Here is an 18,713-nt window from a genome sequence, read left to right on the forward strand (position 1 = left end):
TCTGGATAAGGGGCTGTCAAAAGTAGCTTTGCCCTCTCCTCAACATCTCTCGTACCGGCATCCTTGGACTTAGATTGGAAATCCACTACCTTATCTTTATTATAACTTGTACCCGCCTCAGGCCGCGTCAAAAATGAACCATTGACTGACGCTGGGTCATATTTAGGATCCGGAATTGTCCCGTCAGCATTGGGAGTTTCCCTCGAAAACTGCGGAGTCGTCTTACCCCGAAACAAGAAATCCCTCAAGTTATCTGGCATTGGAGGATGAAATGGTTCAACATCAGCAGCATCACCAGTCGATCGAACAGTGGGGTCGGTCGATCGACTGATCTCCTTTTTCTCAGAATGATCAGAAGGATCAGAAACTGTCGCTGAAGAGTAAGGGGTGGTCGATCGACTGGGTAGGGCGGTCGATCGACCATAGGCACTGTTGTTCGTCTTTTTCTCACTCTTTTTCTTATTTCCTTTTCTAGCAGCTTTTACACGTTTTTCAACCATAACTTCTTCGGGCTCATCCCCTATAGTAACGGGTCCATCAAGGGTGGGCCCGCTCCTTAGTGTGATTGTATTCAAGGTCTCTTTCTTCTGGTCTGGCTGCGACGGTAACTGCCCCGGAGCTCTAGTAGCAAACGTATTGGCTAACTGGGCAATTTGAGATTCCAACATCTTTGTACTAGCCTCTCTAACCTGAGATTCCTTCTGCAGCATCCCCGTTAAGCTCTGAAACATATTCTTGAACTCAGAAGCCTCAGAACTTTGAAACTGCTGTTGCTGCTGAGGTACATAGGGTGGTTTCTGATACGGTTGATGCTGCTTATGAGGGGCACATAATTCTGCTGCTGCTGCTGAGGTGGGTTTGGATTAAGAACATTTTGGCTATTCCACCTCAAATTTGGATGCACATTAGAAGGATCAATGTAGGTGTTGGTCTGCCTATAATGTTGAAAAGCAGGACAGACCTCATTGGAACTGGTACAGAAATCCGCAACATGTCCTTCTCCTCCATATCTCTTGCATGAAAAAGGACCGTCTGACACAGCATTTACATGATAAATACCACTCTTTGAAGCTCCTCCTAACTCATACTTGTCAAATCTCGTCGTAAGAGCCTCTAATGCAGCTACGGCGGGAGATTCAACAGCTCTCCTTTGATTTCTCCTAGAGTTTCCATGCTCAGGTTTATGGGTGGCCATGTCTTCGATGGTTTTCCACCCTATTGTTTCACCGCTATTTTCCTGAAATCTCCCTTTAGCTGCAGCATCTAGGATAGCTCTTTGATCATCATAAAGACCATTATAGAACTGGTTGCACAGAAACCATTGCTCAAACCGATGGTGCGGAATAGAGCGAATTAGCTTCTTGAATCGGACCCAAGCTTCATGAAAATCTTCATTAGGTCCTTGCTTAAAACTCGTGATCTGAGCTCTAAGTGCATTTGTCTTGGCCGCAGAATAGTATTTCTTGTAAAAAGCCAAGGCCAACGAATTCAAATCTGTAATACCTGAAGCAGCACGATCTAGATCCTTATACCACTCCCTTGCAGCATCTCGGAGTGAATAGATGAACATAGTCTCCTTGATCTGGTCCTGAGTAACGCCTTCAGGTGGAGGGATAGAACAGCCATAATCAACAAATATCTCCATATGCCTGGCAAAGATCCTCATTTGCGCTCCTCCAAACTGGTTCCTCTCGACCAGATTGATATAGGATGGTTTTGCTTCAAAGCCTCTAGTGGTACCAGCTGGTAAAGTAAATCCCTTATAGAGATTTTCAGCTTTTGGCTCGGAATGACTCGCTATACTCGCCTCTTGAGCCATCTCTGGAGATGTAATTGTATCAGCTGAAGAGATAGAAGCTGGAGATGATGGTTGACCGTCTTCAAACAGCTCGTTCTCATAAAAGTTAGACAGAGTACTCAGCTCTTCCTCTGTCGTTAATTCTTGAAATAATCTCCTCTTAACCCGCAAAGTCTTCTCTAACTCGAGATCTAGTGGAAATAGCTCACCAAGTTGTGACCTGCGCATAAGATAAAACTACAAAAAGAATGTGAGAAAAGTTTAAGGAACGGAAGTTCCTTAAACTAGAGAATAGACTCAAATAAAAAAGAACAACTAACACTAGCGCTGCCTCCCCGGCAACGGCGCCAAAATTTGATGCGCTGTCATTGAGTGCACCAAAAATAAAATTTATAAAACCTATTAGAACTAACAGAAGCTAGTGGTAACAGGGTCGATCCATAGGGAGGTAGGGAGTTAAGCTGTTTAATTTCAGTCTATGAATTTCTGGGGGGTTTTGGATTGGTCTAAGTCTAATAACATAAGATAAATAAGCAAATAATGAAAGAAATGTAAACAATGATTAAAAGAAGGCTAAGACGATCGGTTCACTGTAGTTGCGATGGCGGTAATCCTAGGTAAGTCTGAAATAATCATGTAAGATGGGAAAATAATAGGTCCTCTCGGTCCGAGTTAACTAGTAGCTCCTTTCGGCCTATGCTACTAGTCCCTAAGTCTCACTAAAACTAGCTCTCGCCCTGAATAGTGATTCCTAAAACCTAAATTACTTATATTTCGATCTTAGCAATTTAGTCGTCTCAATTTATTAATCTATTTTCCCTCCCCTATCTCTCGATCTTGTGGGTTGGTCAAATACTAGACATTTAACTAGTCGCATGCATTCGATTTTGTCAAATATTGCAATTAATAAACTGAAATAGTGCTAATCTAACACGAGGCCAGTCAATCGACCAACTATGTCAGTCGATCGACCATTACCCGAATCAGGGTTACCTAAATTACGCCATCTACGCTACGGATCCCCTCACATCTTAGCGCGGGAGATTTAGCTACTCATACTGGAATTAATAACGATAACGAAACTAAAGATGAAAACAACAGAATTCATAACTAAATTAAATGAACAATAAAACCGCATAAAAGAAAGAATTATGTATTAGGGATTCTAACTAATCAATTCTAATCTAATAAGAAGGAATAAAAGCAAACTAAAATTTAGAACATGAATTACCAGAAATAAAGGAGGCAAGAAACGAATCCGGATGCAAAAGAAGAACTTTATTGAAAAACTAATGAAAATTGTAGAACAAACTAAGTATGTCAATCTGAATCTCTCCTAAAATCCATATATGTAAAGCAGTAGGAAGGAGTTACGTTATATAGAAGTGTCATGTAAAACCCTTCTCCCAACCTAAGTACAAATGAGCTTAGGTTAAAATCTTTTAATTCTCGTCATATTGCATAAATGGTCGATCGACCATATCAACCAGTCGATCGACTAAAGGTCGAGAATGTCAGAAGCTTCTGACTTAAAATAAAACTTGCACGTCAGCTCATGTGGTCGATCGACTGACTGCTCTTCCTGCAGTCAACTGTTCAGCATTCTGACAGTCTATAGACCATGTAGGTCAGTTTATAGACCAAGTTAGCTGGTAATCCGCTTTTGAAACTCTCGCAAATCTATCTTTCAGGCCTTGTTACGTGAACTGAGTTTAATTCCCGAGTCAAATATTCATGTCAAATCCTATGCCAAGCACTTAGGGACGGATTCGGCTCGATTTCCGCCGAATTCTTCACATTTCTGCAATATTACACAAAAAGGCGGAAGTGGATGAAATGGGGCAAATAGTAGAATAAACTACCAATGATGGACATAAAATGAGTGGAAATAAAGATGTAAAACATCATATTATAGACACGCATCATGTCTTTTGGTCTTCCTGCCCCTCGAATGAGTAGGAAAAGAAAGGGTTTAGGGTTGGATTAGGCGGATCTGCGGTCCACGTAATCCAACCCTAAACCTTTCCCGTCCTGTTTTAAGATACCCGGCTCCCTACTTTAAATCCCTGCCCAAAAAAGGGGTTCACCCGTCCCCCTTGTAGGGTGTCTTTTGGTCTTATTTTGTGAATTGTGGAACTTATTTTGTGAATCTTGAAACTTATTATGTGAATCCTGGAAGTTATTTTGTGAATCCTGGAACTTATTTTGTGAACTTATTTTGTGAATCTTCTAACTTATTTTGTGACTGCTAGAACTTATTTTGTGAATGCTGGTATTTAATTTTTGAACCTTGGTACTTATTTTGTGAACCTTGGAACATATTTTGTGAATCTTGACCATAACATTCTGAAACTTGCAACTGAATTGTTGTATACTTTACTCAATTTGCATTTCCTTATTAATTAATTTTGGTGTATTAATTTAAATAATAAACAAACTAAATATAGTGAAGTTTTCTTTATTTTGTGAACTTATTTCCCTTGCTTTGTGAATAATAGGCTTTACTGAGATGTAGGAAGCAAGCCGAGCCAGGATGAAGCGACGTGTTGAGGACGTACTAAAGTTACTAAACCACTCTACTGAAGCACCTACTGAAGCCACTGAACCACTCTCTGAGCCAGCTACAAAACAGAAATGAATTTACAAAGACAGACTACGTGTGTTGAGGACTCGGATGTCTCCTGCTGGGCTTTACAACTTTCTCAACAACAAGGACAATCCACCATCAGATAAGCAGATTCAAGCTATACAACAAATAGGATTTGGTTCACTCTTGCTTCTTCAAACAGATGTTGTTCCGGGTACCTTGGCGTATTGGCTAGTTTCGAATTACAACCCCTTTAAAGGATCGTTGTGTGATGGGAAACTCCCTGTTTTAGAGGAAGATATCCATCTATGCCTGGGATTGCCAATGGGTCCAAACATTGTCGAAGAAGCAAAAATTGGAGATAAGTGCCCTTCTTATTTGTATGTTTTGGAGGAGTTCAAAAGTCACTACAAAGGTAGTTCCATTGAGGTCAAAGACATATTGCACAAGCTCTCTACACAAAGAGATGGTGGAGATGATTTCAAACTCACTTTCATCATTTATATCTTCAATGCTCTTTTAGGCGGTGTTGTAGGGAATCGGGCAAGTTTGAGACTTCTTAAAAGTTTGGTAAACACTGACATAATCTCCAAATTCAACTGGTGCAATTTCATCAAACGCAAATTGGCTGCCCAAGTTGAGTCATGGCAAAAGGAGGAGTGGGAGACCAAAAAGCTGAAAGAAAATTAGTTTGGTGGACCTATTATGGTCTTGGTTTTCATTTATCTTGACCGATGTGTCTTCAAATCACGCCTTGTTACTCGGAAGTTTCCAACACTCTCAACTTGGACAAAAGAAGGTATATCCAAGAGAGTTAAAGAGGAAGTGAATGACAAAAAATCGGACAAGAAAACTTTCGGCAGGGGTTATATAGAGCCTCCAATGGTCATCAACCACCATATCCCACAGTTGTTTCCTCCTCCTCCAAAGATTGAGCTTGGCCAGTCTTCCAAGTCAAGAATTCAAGATAAAGCATCTGAAGCTGAAGCTGAAAAATTACCTGGGAATGAAGGCATTGGCGAGTTTGTCCATAAAATTGCACTTTCCGCAAAGGCAATGGCTCAAGCTTTTGCGGACTACAAATCACTTGCTAGTCAAACTCCCTCCAAACTGCCTTCAACAACAACAGTGAAGAAACTAGTTGCAGCTGTAGACGACATAGCAGAAGGTTTTAAGTTATCTCAACAAGAGGATGATGCTGAAAATGTGGAGGATGTGAAGAATGAGGAAAAGGTCTCGGACATTGTGGATGAGAATATCGTTGAGAAAGTGGTTGGCAATATTCATGAGAATGTGGAGAAAGGTGGGGAGAATGTGGAGAAAGGTGGAGAGAATGTGGATAATTTGTATGGGTGGACTCATGCTGATTTGTTGGCGGCATTGGATGCGATGGGTGAAGCTTTGCAACCAATAGCGCCACATCATTCACCACCACCAAATGCAGAATACCCATTCTTTAGGCTCCTAGCAGCTGATGACCATTTGTTGTCTCCACCTGAACCTGCAACATCTTCTCAACCTGAGCCAGACACATATGCTGTTGTGTCATCCCTCCTTGTGGATGTCATCCCTCCTTTCACTGAGCCCACTCCTTTGGTAGGGAACACATCCTCTCACGCTGCTCTGGATGATGTTCTTTCTATCAAGGACGTCACTGAGCCTACAATTATTGAGATAACAGCTACTCCTCCTACTACTGTGGTACGGAACACAACTCTTGATGTTATTTCCCTACCAGATACTCCACTTGTTTCGACAATCTATAAACCATCTGTCAAACGATCTGTCAGTAAACGATCTGTCAGTAATGTCTATATTCGTCGATCGCCACGTCATTTGGCAAAGTCAATTGCCAGTGTTCCTTGCAAAACCCCAACTACTGCTGCAATCCCATTTCCCTTATCTCCATTACCAATTGAAGACAATGTTCCAGTTCGTGGTAAGAGGAGGGTTGTAGTTCCAGTGGAAGTTTTCCGATCGCTCTATTTGCAAAGAAATATTAATATTATTAGGAATTTGAATCAAGCTGAGAAACAAGTATTATATTTCATACTTGGCGAAGCATATGATGAAACAAAGATTCTTTTCCAAAGTCAATGTCAGACTTTGACAAGGAGCCAGTTGAAGAGTGTGGTTGAAGGCGATCGGATATCTTCTCATGTCATAGATGTTTATTGTGAGATCTTAAATAGTATTGAGATATTCAGATCCCAGACTTCCCCTTCTCGTTTATTTGTGTTGTATAGAAATGAAAGTGTTAGTCTTATTACTTTCTACTTTATCCAATTGTCCAAGTCTATTTTACATTATGTTGACTTATAATCGTTACTCATACTGATCTTATTTTTTGTTCCCAGTGTCTCTACAATGTTGATGTTTCTAGAGTTCAACTATTAAGTCTTTGATTTTAGTCTGCTTATATTTCAACTTAAGTTCATTTTTGTCTTTTTAATTCAGCGACTTTTTGTCCTTTTTTCAAGTTTGCGCTCCAATAGTCTCTGCCTCATGCCCACCTTTCTTGATTTGTATCGACCTCAGAACAAAAAGTAGGAAAATGCAAATCATCCATCCTATGAAAGGCAGATCTGTTGATTATTCTTGTTTTATACAACCTGTGGTACGTCTATTGTTTCCATTTTGCTTAGGAAAATGTGTGTTATTGTGATTCTACTAGGAATTGACTTTGTGAATGTAGGACTTTATTTTGTGAAGCCTACACTTAAGGTTTGTGAATCTTATCACTTTAACCACTTATTTTGACCAAGTTTCACAAAACAAGCCCTAAGATTCACTGAACAAGGTCTGAGATTCACCAAGTAAGGAAAATGGCAAAATAAGTGACTTTAACCACTTATGTTGACCAAGTTTCACAAAACAAGCCCTAAGATTCACTGAACAAGATCTGAGATTCACAAAACAAGGTATGAGGTTCACCAAAAAAGGAAAAGGGCAAAATCGGGGACTTTGTGAAAGTAGGCCTTATTTTGTGAATCCTGGATCTTATTTTGTGAACCTGTGCTCCTTTACCATTTCACTCCAAGTTTTACAAACTAAGATGTATGGTTCAGATGATTCGTAGCTAGTGTCTGTTTTGATAGTCTTGTACCTTACATGATTCCTAGATAGTGTCTTGTACCTCACAAAATAAGTTTTGTTCATACCTGTGCTAAGAAAGACTAATTTCTCTTTTGTTCATACAGAAAGAAAGGCTCATCCGGCTTCTTAAACCAAAGTTGCCAGCACTGACAAGTATTTTGTGGACGCCCGAAGTGTTTATCCCAAAATCAAACCTAAATTTTGTTGAAATTGATAATGGCCTCTATTTATTGAACATATTAGAGAATTACAAAGGAAACAAAAGTGATTGTCCAATAACGATATATATTGTAAGATTACTTTTTCAACTCTATTTATACATTGATAAATATAAATTTTTATAAGTTTGCAACACATTATTATTCCCCTTTTTCCATTTATAGGACAGGTGAAGCGTTTTGCATTGAGGGTGTGCTATAACATTATTACATGTGATAAGAACGTATTAAGAGATAGAGTGAAAAAAGATGCAGTAGAATGGAGTCGTGTACCGCTGTAAGAACCTTCTTCTTTTAATATTATCAAAATTTTCTTGCAAAACCTTTACATTTTTTAGTACTTTAGTTGATTAAATAATCTTATATGTTCGTATTATGGCAGTGACGCTTGACCACTTCCTTACAATGACCAGCAATTGTTGGATTATGTTTGCAGATCAAAATCAGCACAAACTAAATTGTAATGATTTTGCTTTGATTTTACAATATAAAAGTTATATGATTTTGCTTTAATTTTACAATATAAAAGTTATATTGTGAGAGATATTAACTAATTGCATTTCCTCAATATTTTAAGTGACGCTATGGTGTCTACTCCGTGGATGGAAGTCACAAGACATGCTTTACAGACCCTTGGACCACGTGGCTTTGTTATGGATCAGGTAAGTATCATTTTCCTTTCCTTTTTCTTTTCATGTTTTATTTTACTTTTTTGTGAATCCTGGAACTTATTTTCTGAATAATGGAACTTGTTTTGTGAATCCTGGAACATATTTTGTGAATCTTGGAATTTATTATGTGAACTTATTTTCAGAATCCTAGAACTTATTTTGTGAATCTTGGAACTTATTTTGTGAAATTATTTTGTGAATCCTGGAACTTGTTTTGTGAATCCTGGACCTTATTTTGTGAACTTATTTTGTGAATCCTGGAACATGTTTTGTGAATCCTGGACCTTATTTTGTGAATGCTGGAACTTATTTTGTGAATCCTTTACCTATGTTTTGTTAAATTTGATTTTGTAGGTGATTGATATGTTTGGAGTTAAGTCCACACTCGGTAGATCGGATCTCCTCTACTTGCCAATGACAGTATATGTGAGCTACAAATCCTTTAGATCTTGATATTCAAGTATTTGCTTTCTTAATGTTGCTCCGCTCTGGTTTATTAAAATGGTCCTACTTTTGTCACATGCAGACCGTTCATGCCTAGCGCAACCCAGCTATTTGGGGTCAATACCTAAAGTCTGATTCATTCCATTTGATGGGAGCAAGATCCAAAAGGTGAAAGATCCCTCTTCTGCTATTTATTTTCTTCTTTATTTATTGTCGTTCATGTGTATTGTTAATTGGTTTGTCTATTGCAGGTTTTTATCCCTATGCTTAACGATAAGTGTCATCATTGGTGGGCTTGCGTTGCGATTTAAAGCAAAAAGTAAATTTCATCCTCGACTCGAGCATCGATTTACATGCGGATCCTGATAACCACACAGCCCAAGAGATTGTATGATTTTTTCCCAAAATATTTTGGAGTATTTATCTTTAGTTTCTTAAAAATATAACCCTGTCATATTTTTATGTTCTATTGGCTTTTTCATGTTCCAGTTGTACCAAGTTTCATCTGTTCTTTGTGGTGGTTCATCTGCATTTGAATCTTTGCGGTTGATGCACATGAACGCAATTGTCAACCTTAAAGTCCCTCAACAAACAACATGGTATGTAACCATGTATCTTCGTTTTTTAGGCTATATTTGTGTTTTTATCGTACAAGTTTGAATGGTTGAAACTTGGACCTGAATGGTCCCTCTCTGACCAAAGCCAAGTATCCAATCCCATATTGCTGAAATGAATGGTTGAATAGTTGATCTTCACTTGAGATGTTTTTTTTACTCATAAATGTTTATTTATTTGTAGTTTTGATTGTGGAGTGTTTGTGCTGAAATGGTTGGATGCGTTGGACAATGAAAGTTTATGGACCAACAATGAATATTTTGAGGTATAAATTTACGGGTTTTGCCTCCTACCTTGCCATTTCTACATGTTAAATATATACTGTATGAAAATATCTTTTGCAGAAATTGCCGGACTATCGAAAGAAGATAATATTGGAACTTCTTAAATGGGATAAAAATACAAAAATGGTATACTTCCTTGACTTAAAATTAATGCAAAGTCCATTTGGTCATAACTTTGGTGAACATTTTGTAAATAATTTGGGTGAAAATCTCTTAATTGTTACTTGTTTTTTATGGTATAGGTGTTTCATTGATGACATGATAGTCTTTTTGCAAGCAAATGATATTTCTCCGATTGATATGTGTTCACTGGAGGCCATCTGTTGCTTCAGCAGGCCTGCTATATCTATCTTGTGTTGATGTACTCAGTATTCGAAATGGTGAAATTCGGCCATATGACCTTGTTTGTTTGTAATGGTATAGGTGTTTCATTAACCATGAATTGATTAGTCTGTAGTCATATACTTGAGTAGTCGAGAATGTATTGAGTAGTCGAGAATATAATGCTGCAAGAAATTGTGAAATTTGGATTTGACCATAAGATGAGACGGTTGTACTTCGTATGACAGTCTTTTATTGAGAGACAAAGATGTGTAATGCAAGCCTTCTCATTTCATTAGCATCTTTTTCTGTATTATGTACATCACATGATTAATGGGTCCAGGTCTGGATATACCTTTGGCATAATTACATGTTTAATGTTATCACCTAAAGGCTTTACTTCATTGGGAAACGATGCTGGATTCAGGCTTTACTTCATTGGGAAACAATAACATCGACTAAAGACTAAATTCACAAAATCGACATTATAAAAAAGACTAAAGACTAAATTCACAAAAATACTTAATGCTAGATTCAGGACTAGGTTTCATAATTTTATGTTCTAGTTTCACAAGATAAGTTCCAGGATTCACAACATTGAGTAAAAGAAACATCTTAAGTGAAGATCAACTATTCAAGACCAAGTTTCACAATTTCATGCTCCAGTTTCATGTAATTAGTTCCAAGATTCACAAAATTAGGAATACAAACTTCTTAAGTAAAGATCACCTATCATGACAAAATTTCACAATTTCAAAATTAGAAATACAAACTTCTTTTTTCTCTTCAACTTCCATATTCACTAACTGTCTCTCTCTTCAACTTCTATATTTAGTGCTCCAGTTTCACTTCCGTCTTCGCCATTATCCGCCATTATCATTGAGCTTTTCGTCTGCCATTACCATTACCGTTTCTACTGTCGCTATCATCCGCAAATTAGGTATTTTCTATCTACTTTCTCAAGTTTTTATTCATCCTCCTTTTGTTTCGTATTCTTCACCATAATTTTCAATCAACTTCTTTAATTCGTCAAATTATTGTTTTTATTATGTAGGTTTTTTGTTATTGAGGGTAATTTTCAATCAACTTCTTTAATTCACCATTACCATTACCGTTTCTACTGTCGCGAGCATAATTGAAGTCGATTTCTCCTCTTTTTCATATGTTCCTTTCCATTTTTTTAGTAGATTTCGATTCTCTTGCTTATTTCATTCAAATTTAGTAGTCTCTATATATTGCCAGTTTTTGTAAGCTTGCTTGCGTATGGTTTTGTGATTACTTTATCGTTCTTTTGGATGCATGTTCTTTGGATGCATGTTGGTTAATGTTCTTTTGGATGCATGTTCACAAAATAATTTATTTTGCCAGTTTCATTATCTTATTGTTGGTTAATGTTCTTTTGGATGCATGTTCTATATGGCCAGTTTTAAAATGTATTGTTGGTTAAGTTTTCAGTAGCCACATCTCATTTGCATTTCGTGAATCTAGGACCTACTTGTGTGAATCTCGGACCTAATTGTGTGAATCTCAGACCTTGTGTTGTGAAACTGGAAGATAATGTTGTTATACTTGTTAATAAGTAGATGAAATCACCTTCTCTGTTGTCAAACTTACTTAAAATTTTTAGATTTTGGATTTTAGTTCTGATGTTATTTTGCCTTACTTAGTTTGCATTTCCTTATTAATGAATTACAACTACCTTATTTTGCCTTACTTAGTTTGCAAGCCAAGCCAGGATGAAGGGACGTGTTGAACCAGCTGCTGATTCTAGTGAAGCACCTACTGAAGCTACTGAACCACTCTCTGAGCCAGCTACAAAAAAAACAATTTACAAAGACAGACTGCCTGTGTTGAGGACTCGGATGTCTCCTGCTGGGCTTTACAACTTTCTCAACAATAAGGAGAATCCACCATCAGATAACCAGATTCAAGCTATATAACAAATGGGATTTGGTTCTCTATTGCATCTTAAAACAGATGTTGTTCCGGGTCACTTCGCGTATTGGCTAGTTTCGAATTACAACCCCTTTAAAGGATCGTTGTGTGGTGGGAAACTCCCTATTTTAGAGGAAGATATCCATCTGTGCCTGGGATTGCCAATGGGTCCAAACATTGTCGAAGAAGCAAAAATTGGAGATAAGTGCCCTTCTTATTTGTCTGTTTTATAGGAGTTCAAAAGTCACTACAAAGGTAGTTCCATTGAGGTCAAAGACATATTGCACAAGCTCTCTACACAAAGAGATGGCAGAGATGATTTCAAACTCACTTTCATCATTTATATCTTCAATGCTCTTTTAGGCGGTGTTGTAGGGAATGGGGCAAGTTTGAGACTTCTTAAAAGTTTGGTAAACACTGACATGATCTCCGAATTCAACTGGTGCAATTTCATCAAACGCAAATTGGCTGGCCAAGTTGAGTCTTGGCAAAAGGAGGAGTGGGAGACCAAAAAGCTGAAAGAAAATTGGTTTGGTGGACCTATTATGGTCTTGGTTTTCATTTATTTTGACCGATATGTCTTCAAATCACGCCTTGTTACTCGGCAGTTTTCAACGCTCTCAAGTTGGACTAAAGAAGCTATATCCTAGAGAGTTAAGGATGTAGTGAATGACAAAAATTCAGACAAGAAAACTTTTGGCAGGGGTTCTATTGAGCCTCCAATGGTCATCACTCAGCATAAGCCACATGGACCTTTGCTGCTTCCTACTATTGAGTTTAGGCAGTCTTCAAAGCCAACGACTGAACACCAACAATCTATAGATGAAGAACCTACTGATCCTTCTCTACCTAACAACTCAGGTTGTACTACTGAGTTTATTAATAAACTTGCGCTTTCTGCAAAGGTTGATCCTCCTCTACCTAACAATTCAGGTAGTACTACTGAGTTTATTAATAAACTTGCGCAATCCGCAAAGGTCGTGGCTCAAGCTTTCAAAGAGTACAAATCTCTTTCTAGCGAAGCTCTCAGCAAACTACTTTCCTCAGCAACAATTTCTACACTAGTTGCAGCTGTAGATGGTATGGCAGATGGTTTTAGGTTATCTCAACAAGACATTAATGAGGAGGGTAATGTCCAGGAGAGTGTGGAGGGTAATAGTGGGGATAATCTGGAGAGATTATGTGGGTTGTCTAAAGCTGAATTGTTGGAGGCATTGGACGTGATGGGTGAAGCTTCGCAACCAATACAGTCACGTCGTTCACCACCAAAACCAGAATGGCAAATCATACCACTTGATGAACCTTCAACGTCTTGTATTCAAGCTGATGAACAACCTGATCATCTTTTATCTCCCTCTCATAATACTGCTATTGATGATGTCCCTTCCATCAATGATGATGTCCCTCCCATCAATGATGAACAACCTGACCATTCTGAGCCCACAGTGGTAGCGGATGATCATCATAATCAAGAACGGTGGTTTGAGTAAAATATGAGGAGAACAAGGGATAGAGATATGCAAACAAGTTCCAGCGCTATTGATGATGTCCCTTCCGTCAATGAGCCCACTCACCCCACTGTTACTGTTCTAGCTACTCCTGCGACTTCTACTCTTCCTCCTTCTTTGGTAGGGAATAGTGATCCTCCTTCTACACCATCTGCCAGTAAGGAGTTGAGGGCGTGCGATCAAATTATTACATGTTCTGAGAACAGTGAGCCCACTCACCCCACCGTTAGTGTTCTAGCTACTCCTGTGACTTCTACTCCTCCTCCTGTGGTAGGGAACAGTGATCCTCCTTCTACACCAATTATTTCCGGTCGCGATAAACCATCTGCCAGTAAGGAGTTGAGGGAGTGCGATCAAATTGCTACTTGTTATGAGAACCTATCCAGAGAAATAGTACAAAATGATGCACTAGAATGGCCTCGATACACTGACATGGAATTGCTGAATTTTGTTCGAAAGAGATCAAAGAAAACTCAACAGTAATGTCATATTTTTGCTTTGATTGTTTGATTTTTTTTTTATTGTAATAAATATATCTACTAATTGCATTTTATGAATAATGAAGTGAGGTTATGGTGTCCACTCTGTGGATGGAAGTCACAAGAGATGCTTTGCAGACCCTTGGACCGCGTGGCCTTATTATGGATCAGGTAAGTAACCCCTGAGTATTATTTTCCTTTTCCTGCCCATGTTTTCATTTTGTTCACGCCACTCAACCTGTTTCATTTTGTTCACGTTTCATAAAATCTGGTCACTCGATGTGTATGTTTCATAACAAATTTAATTTTGTAGGTCATTGATATGTTTGGAATTAAGTGCACACTCGGCAGAACAAATTTACTCTACTTGCCAACAACAATATTTGTCAGTCTCAAATCCTTTATATGTTGATATTCAAGTATTTTGCGTTCTTAAAGTTGCTTTGTTTCTAAAATTGCCTTTTTGTGACTTATAGGTTCTTCATCGAGAAAACAACCCCATTATTTGGGGTCAATACATAAAGGACAGTTACACTCCAGTTAATGGTAGCCATATCGACAAGGTCAGATATTTTTGATGTTTAATTATTTTACTTATGTTTAGGTCATTGATATGTTTGGAACTTGTTTTGTGAATCTTGGAGCTTATTTTGTGAATCCTGGACCTTATTTTGTGAACTTATTTTATGTATCCTTGACCTTATTTGTGAACTTATTTTGTGAATCTTGGACCTTATTTTGTGAATCCTGGACCTTATTTTGTGAGTCTTAGAGCTTATTTTGTGAATCTTGGAATTTATTTTGTGAACTTATTTGTGAATCCTGGAACTTATTTCGTGAATCCTGGACCTTGTTTTGTAAATCCTGGACCTTATTTTGTGAACTTATTTTATCTATCCTTGACCTTATTTGTGAACTTATTTTATGAATCATAGATCTTATTTTGTGAATCTTGGACTTTATTTTGTGAATCTTAGAACTTATTTTGTGAAGTTATTTTGTGAACTTATTTGTGAATCCTGGACCTTGTTTTGTGAATCCTGGACCTTATTTTGTGAACTCCTTGACCTTATTTTGTGAATTTGTTTTGTGAATCCTTGACCTTATTTTGTAAACCCTTGACCTTATTTTGTAAATCCTAGACCTTATTTTCTTTACTATAGCATTAATATCTTGGTTTGCCTTGTACATTTACTATCTCAGGTTTTTATCCCTTTCTATAGTAACACGTCGCCGGAGAATTGGTGGGCTTGTGTCTGTGATATAAAGTAGGGAAAAAAATTCATCCTTGACTCAAGCAGGGATATTAATGTGGATCCTGACAACAAGCATGCCAAAGAGCTTGTATGATTTTTTTTTTCCAAAATATTGTTATTGCATTTTCTTTTAAAAGTATACTCCAAAATATATTTTGATTTGTTATTGCCTTTTCTTTTTCAGTTGCATCATGTTTCATCTATTTTGGGAGAGTCATATAAATCTTTGGAGTTCATGCACACGAACGAATTTGTCAATCTCGAAGTCCCTCAACAAACAACATGGTATGTAAGCATGTATCCTTTTCCTTTTGTTAACAGATCAATAGTTATTATTTTCAGTTTGTTGATTTTAAACCATTTGCTGTTTTTTTTTTGTATAGTTTTGATTGTGGAGATTTTCTGTTGAAGTGGTTGAGTGCCTTGGAAGATGATAGTTTATGGACTAAAAGTGAATATTTTGAGGTAAGTTTATGTGACCATAATTGGCGCATATTTAGCCCCCGAATTACCATTGTTTCCATGCTTTTTAGTGCCTATTTGGGTCATTTCTTATCTTTAGTTCTTTGTTTTGCATATTCTTTGAGATTTTGATCCCTTGGTAGGAAAGGAGTAAGAATGTTGCATTTTCATGGCAAAACGAGGCTAAATTGATTGTATTCAATGACCAAGCATCAAGAAGAGACAAGACTAGAAGGCCTTTGTACATATTATAGTAGAAGAGCAATGTTGAGAAAGGATCCTTGCGTCCCCAAGGAAATCCCCAAGGAATTTATGAAGAAAAGGGAAGAAAAGAAGAAGAATTGACGCTGACCAACAATCCGAACGGATTGCAGACAATCCGTCCGTCCAGCCTCAACAATCCGAGCGTCCCTCCTTGGAATCCGCTCGGATTCCCCCTCAACAATCCGAGCGTCCCTCTCCTGAATCCGCTCGGATTGCCCAGCCCAAATCCGGCCGTCCCGACTCTAATCCGCACGAATTTCATCAGACAAAGACGGATTTCATTCTTCAAGCTACGAAAAGAGAAGCCCTTCTCTCAGAAAATACCGGGTCCTCCTTGCTCAACTTAAAAAGTGTAATTACTAGTTTAGCCCTTAGTTAACCCTAATGCATCCTCCCTAATTTTCACTATAAATACCCCATTAAGCTAATTAGAGGAGCATGTTCTTCTTATCAATAATTAGGGTAGTTAATATCAATCAAATCTCTCTTCAATATTGTAATCAAGTATTAATAAAGTTTTAATCCAAGTTTTAGTTCTTTAATCTCTCTCTTGTTCTTCCTTTATTTTGGGTAATTGAAGATTATTTGGGTTATTATTGGGAGATTGACAACCTCTCAATCTAGGATTCAAGTACTTCTATTATTCTTGCTTTATTATTGGAATCATTAGTAGGTATAATCTCTTAATCCCTTTTTAATTATTGTTAATTACTTTCATTTATTCATCATGTTTCATTATGTTAGTATGATTGACAACCTTTCTAGCATGATCAACATGATAATGAGTGAGTAGTCTCTTAGCTAGGGTTTAATGGGTGATTAGGGGAAACCAACATGGGGAATGATTCATGCTTAAATCAATATGCTTTCATATCTTATTTGCTTGCTTGTTTTGATCTTAATACATGCACATGTTATATTTGATGAAATGCTAAGCCTATGAATCCTTGCATTTACTATCATCTTCTATCTTTTCAACTTGACTTGTAAGACATAACCCAACTCGAGTCTTGTTAGACCATGCATGTGTTGAGTAGGAAAGATTAAGTCGACTTGTAGGTGTTGTACAATCTAATCGATTCGGCTCCGGGACCCAAACTTTCCTAGGATTGTAAGATATAACCCAACTCAATCCATCACAACAATAATTGCTTGCTTATAATTTGAGAACATGTTTGTATGATCATATCTCATGATTTCCCTATGAACCCATAACACCCTAGTGCCTTAAATCAATTGTTTACACCCCTTATTCTATTCATCTTGCTAGTTTATTTTCATTGCTATTTTAGTTTAGTGACCTTCTACACCAACTCAATTTGTGACACCCCTAGACACTACTAGTTACAATAGAATTCTCATTTCAATACCCGTCCCTTGGGATCCGACCTTTACTTGCCTCTTTACTAATTGTAGAGTTGTTTGTGGAGTATAAATTGTGTTTTGTATCGACCATTGACCAACGACCACATATGCTTAATTGTGAACACGAAATGGCCTCGATCAAAAATGGCGCCGTTGCCGGGGACGGTGTTTAATTGATTCAAGATTTCTTTTATTGTTATTAGTTGTGTCTTTTTCACCTTGGGGAAGTAAAACTCCTCAAGGCTTGTTCTAATTGTTTTCGAGTTGTTTGATATTTTGCATGTCTAGAAGGTCACAAGGTGATTTGTTACCTTTTGACCGTGAAATCGAAAGAACCTTGACGAATAATAGAAGACTTGTTAGGAGGAATTTGAGAGGTGTTGGTGAAGTTGTTCAACCCACTAGTGAGTTTGTCAATCCTTTCGCAATAGAAGGAGAAGAAAACCCATTACACAATATCCCACAAAATCCACCTACAATGCCTAAATTCTCGTCACACTCTATACCCACCGAGGAGAATCTACCAAATGGTACTCCTACACCGCAACATCTCACCGGTAATTTTATTGCCAAGTCCGCCTTCATCCAACTAGTTGAGAGGAGCCAATTCGGGGGAATGCCTAGTGAGGACCCTCATTCTCATATGGAAACCTTTTGCGATTATTGTGATGCTATCTCTCAAACGGGCGTGACTCAAGACCAAATAAGATGGGTCTTATTTCCTTTTTCGTTAATCGGCACCGCAAAGCAATGGTTGAAGGGCCTTGATAAGGCCACCCTTGGAATAGATTCTTGGAAGAAGTTAGCTCTAGCTTTCTACAAAAAATTCTACCCACCGGAAAAGACTAACATGCTAAGAGCTCAAATTACGGGTTTTAAGCAAAGGGATGAAGAATCTTTGTATGAAGCTTGGGAGCGGTTCAAAGGTATTTGTCGCTCATGTCCTCACCATGGACTTAGCGAATGGTTTTTAGTGCAACAATTTTGGAATGGTTTATATGAAGATTCTAGGAACATTCTCAATATGGGATCAAATGGAATGTTCACTGAAGTTGATGACAATCAAACATGGAACAAGATTGAGGAAATGGCGGTCCATAATTCACAATATAGTAGACCTCGCAAGGCTACTAGAGGAGGAAAGCATGAACTGGACTCCGTTACTCAATTGGGTGCTCAACTTAGTGCTCACATTGACACAATCAACTTGAAGTTTGAACAAGCTATGGCTAGACTTGAGGAAAACTCAAAAACATCAAAGCATCATGTCAATGCTATGACGGCATCCTCATCAATCCCAAGTGGGATATGTGAGAATTGTGGAACTTTGGGACATGACCCAAGTGAGTGTAGGGGAACAACCGAACAAGTTAATGCTTTCCAAGCTTACAAAAGTGGTACCCCTTATTC

The 18,713-nt window shown here is 37.9% G+C and overlaps 1 long non-coding RNA gene and 1 other non-coding gene across 2 annotated transcripts; one reads left to right on the plus strand and one right to left on the minus strand.

Annotated features, from left to right (window-relative positions):
* The first annotated feature begins 9,119 nt into the window (after positions 1–9,119).
* LOC141627009 (uncharacterized) lies at positions 9,120–9,841 on the plus strand. The gene is made up of 4 exons (XR_012536572.1): positions 9,120–9,202; positions 9,304–9,413; positions 9,613–9,694; positions 9,774–9,841. It is a non-coding gene; the product is annotated as an uncharacterized LOC141627009 (long non-coding RNA).
* An 8,312-nt stretch (positions 9,842–18,153) lies between these two features.
* Positions 18,154–18,260, minus strand: LOC141637013 (small nucleolar RNA R71). Its single transcript, XR_012541577.1, has one exon. It is a non-coding gene; the product is annotated as a small nucleolar RNA R71 (small nucleolar RNA).
* Positions 18,261–18,713: the final 453 nt, after the last annotated feature.

This window comes from Silene latifolia, chromosome Y (assembly GCF_048544455.1).
Source record: "Silene latifolia isolate original U9 population chromosome Y, ASM4854445v1, whole genome shotgun sequence".
Taxonomy (NCBI): domain Eukaryota; kingdom Viridiplantae; phylum Streptophyta; class Magnoliopsida; order Caryophyllales; family Caryophyllaceae; genus Silene; species Silene latifolia.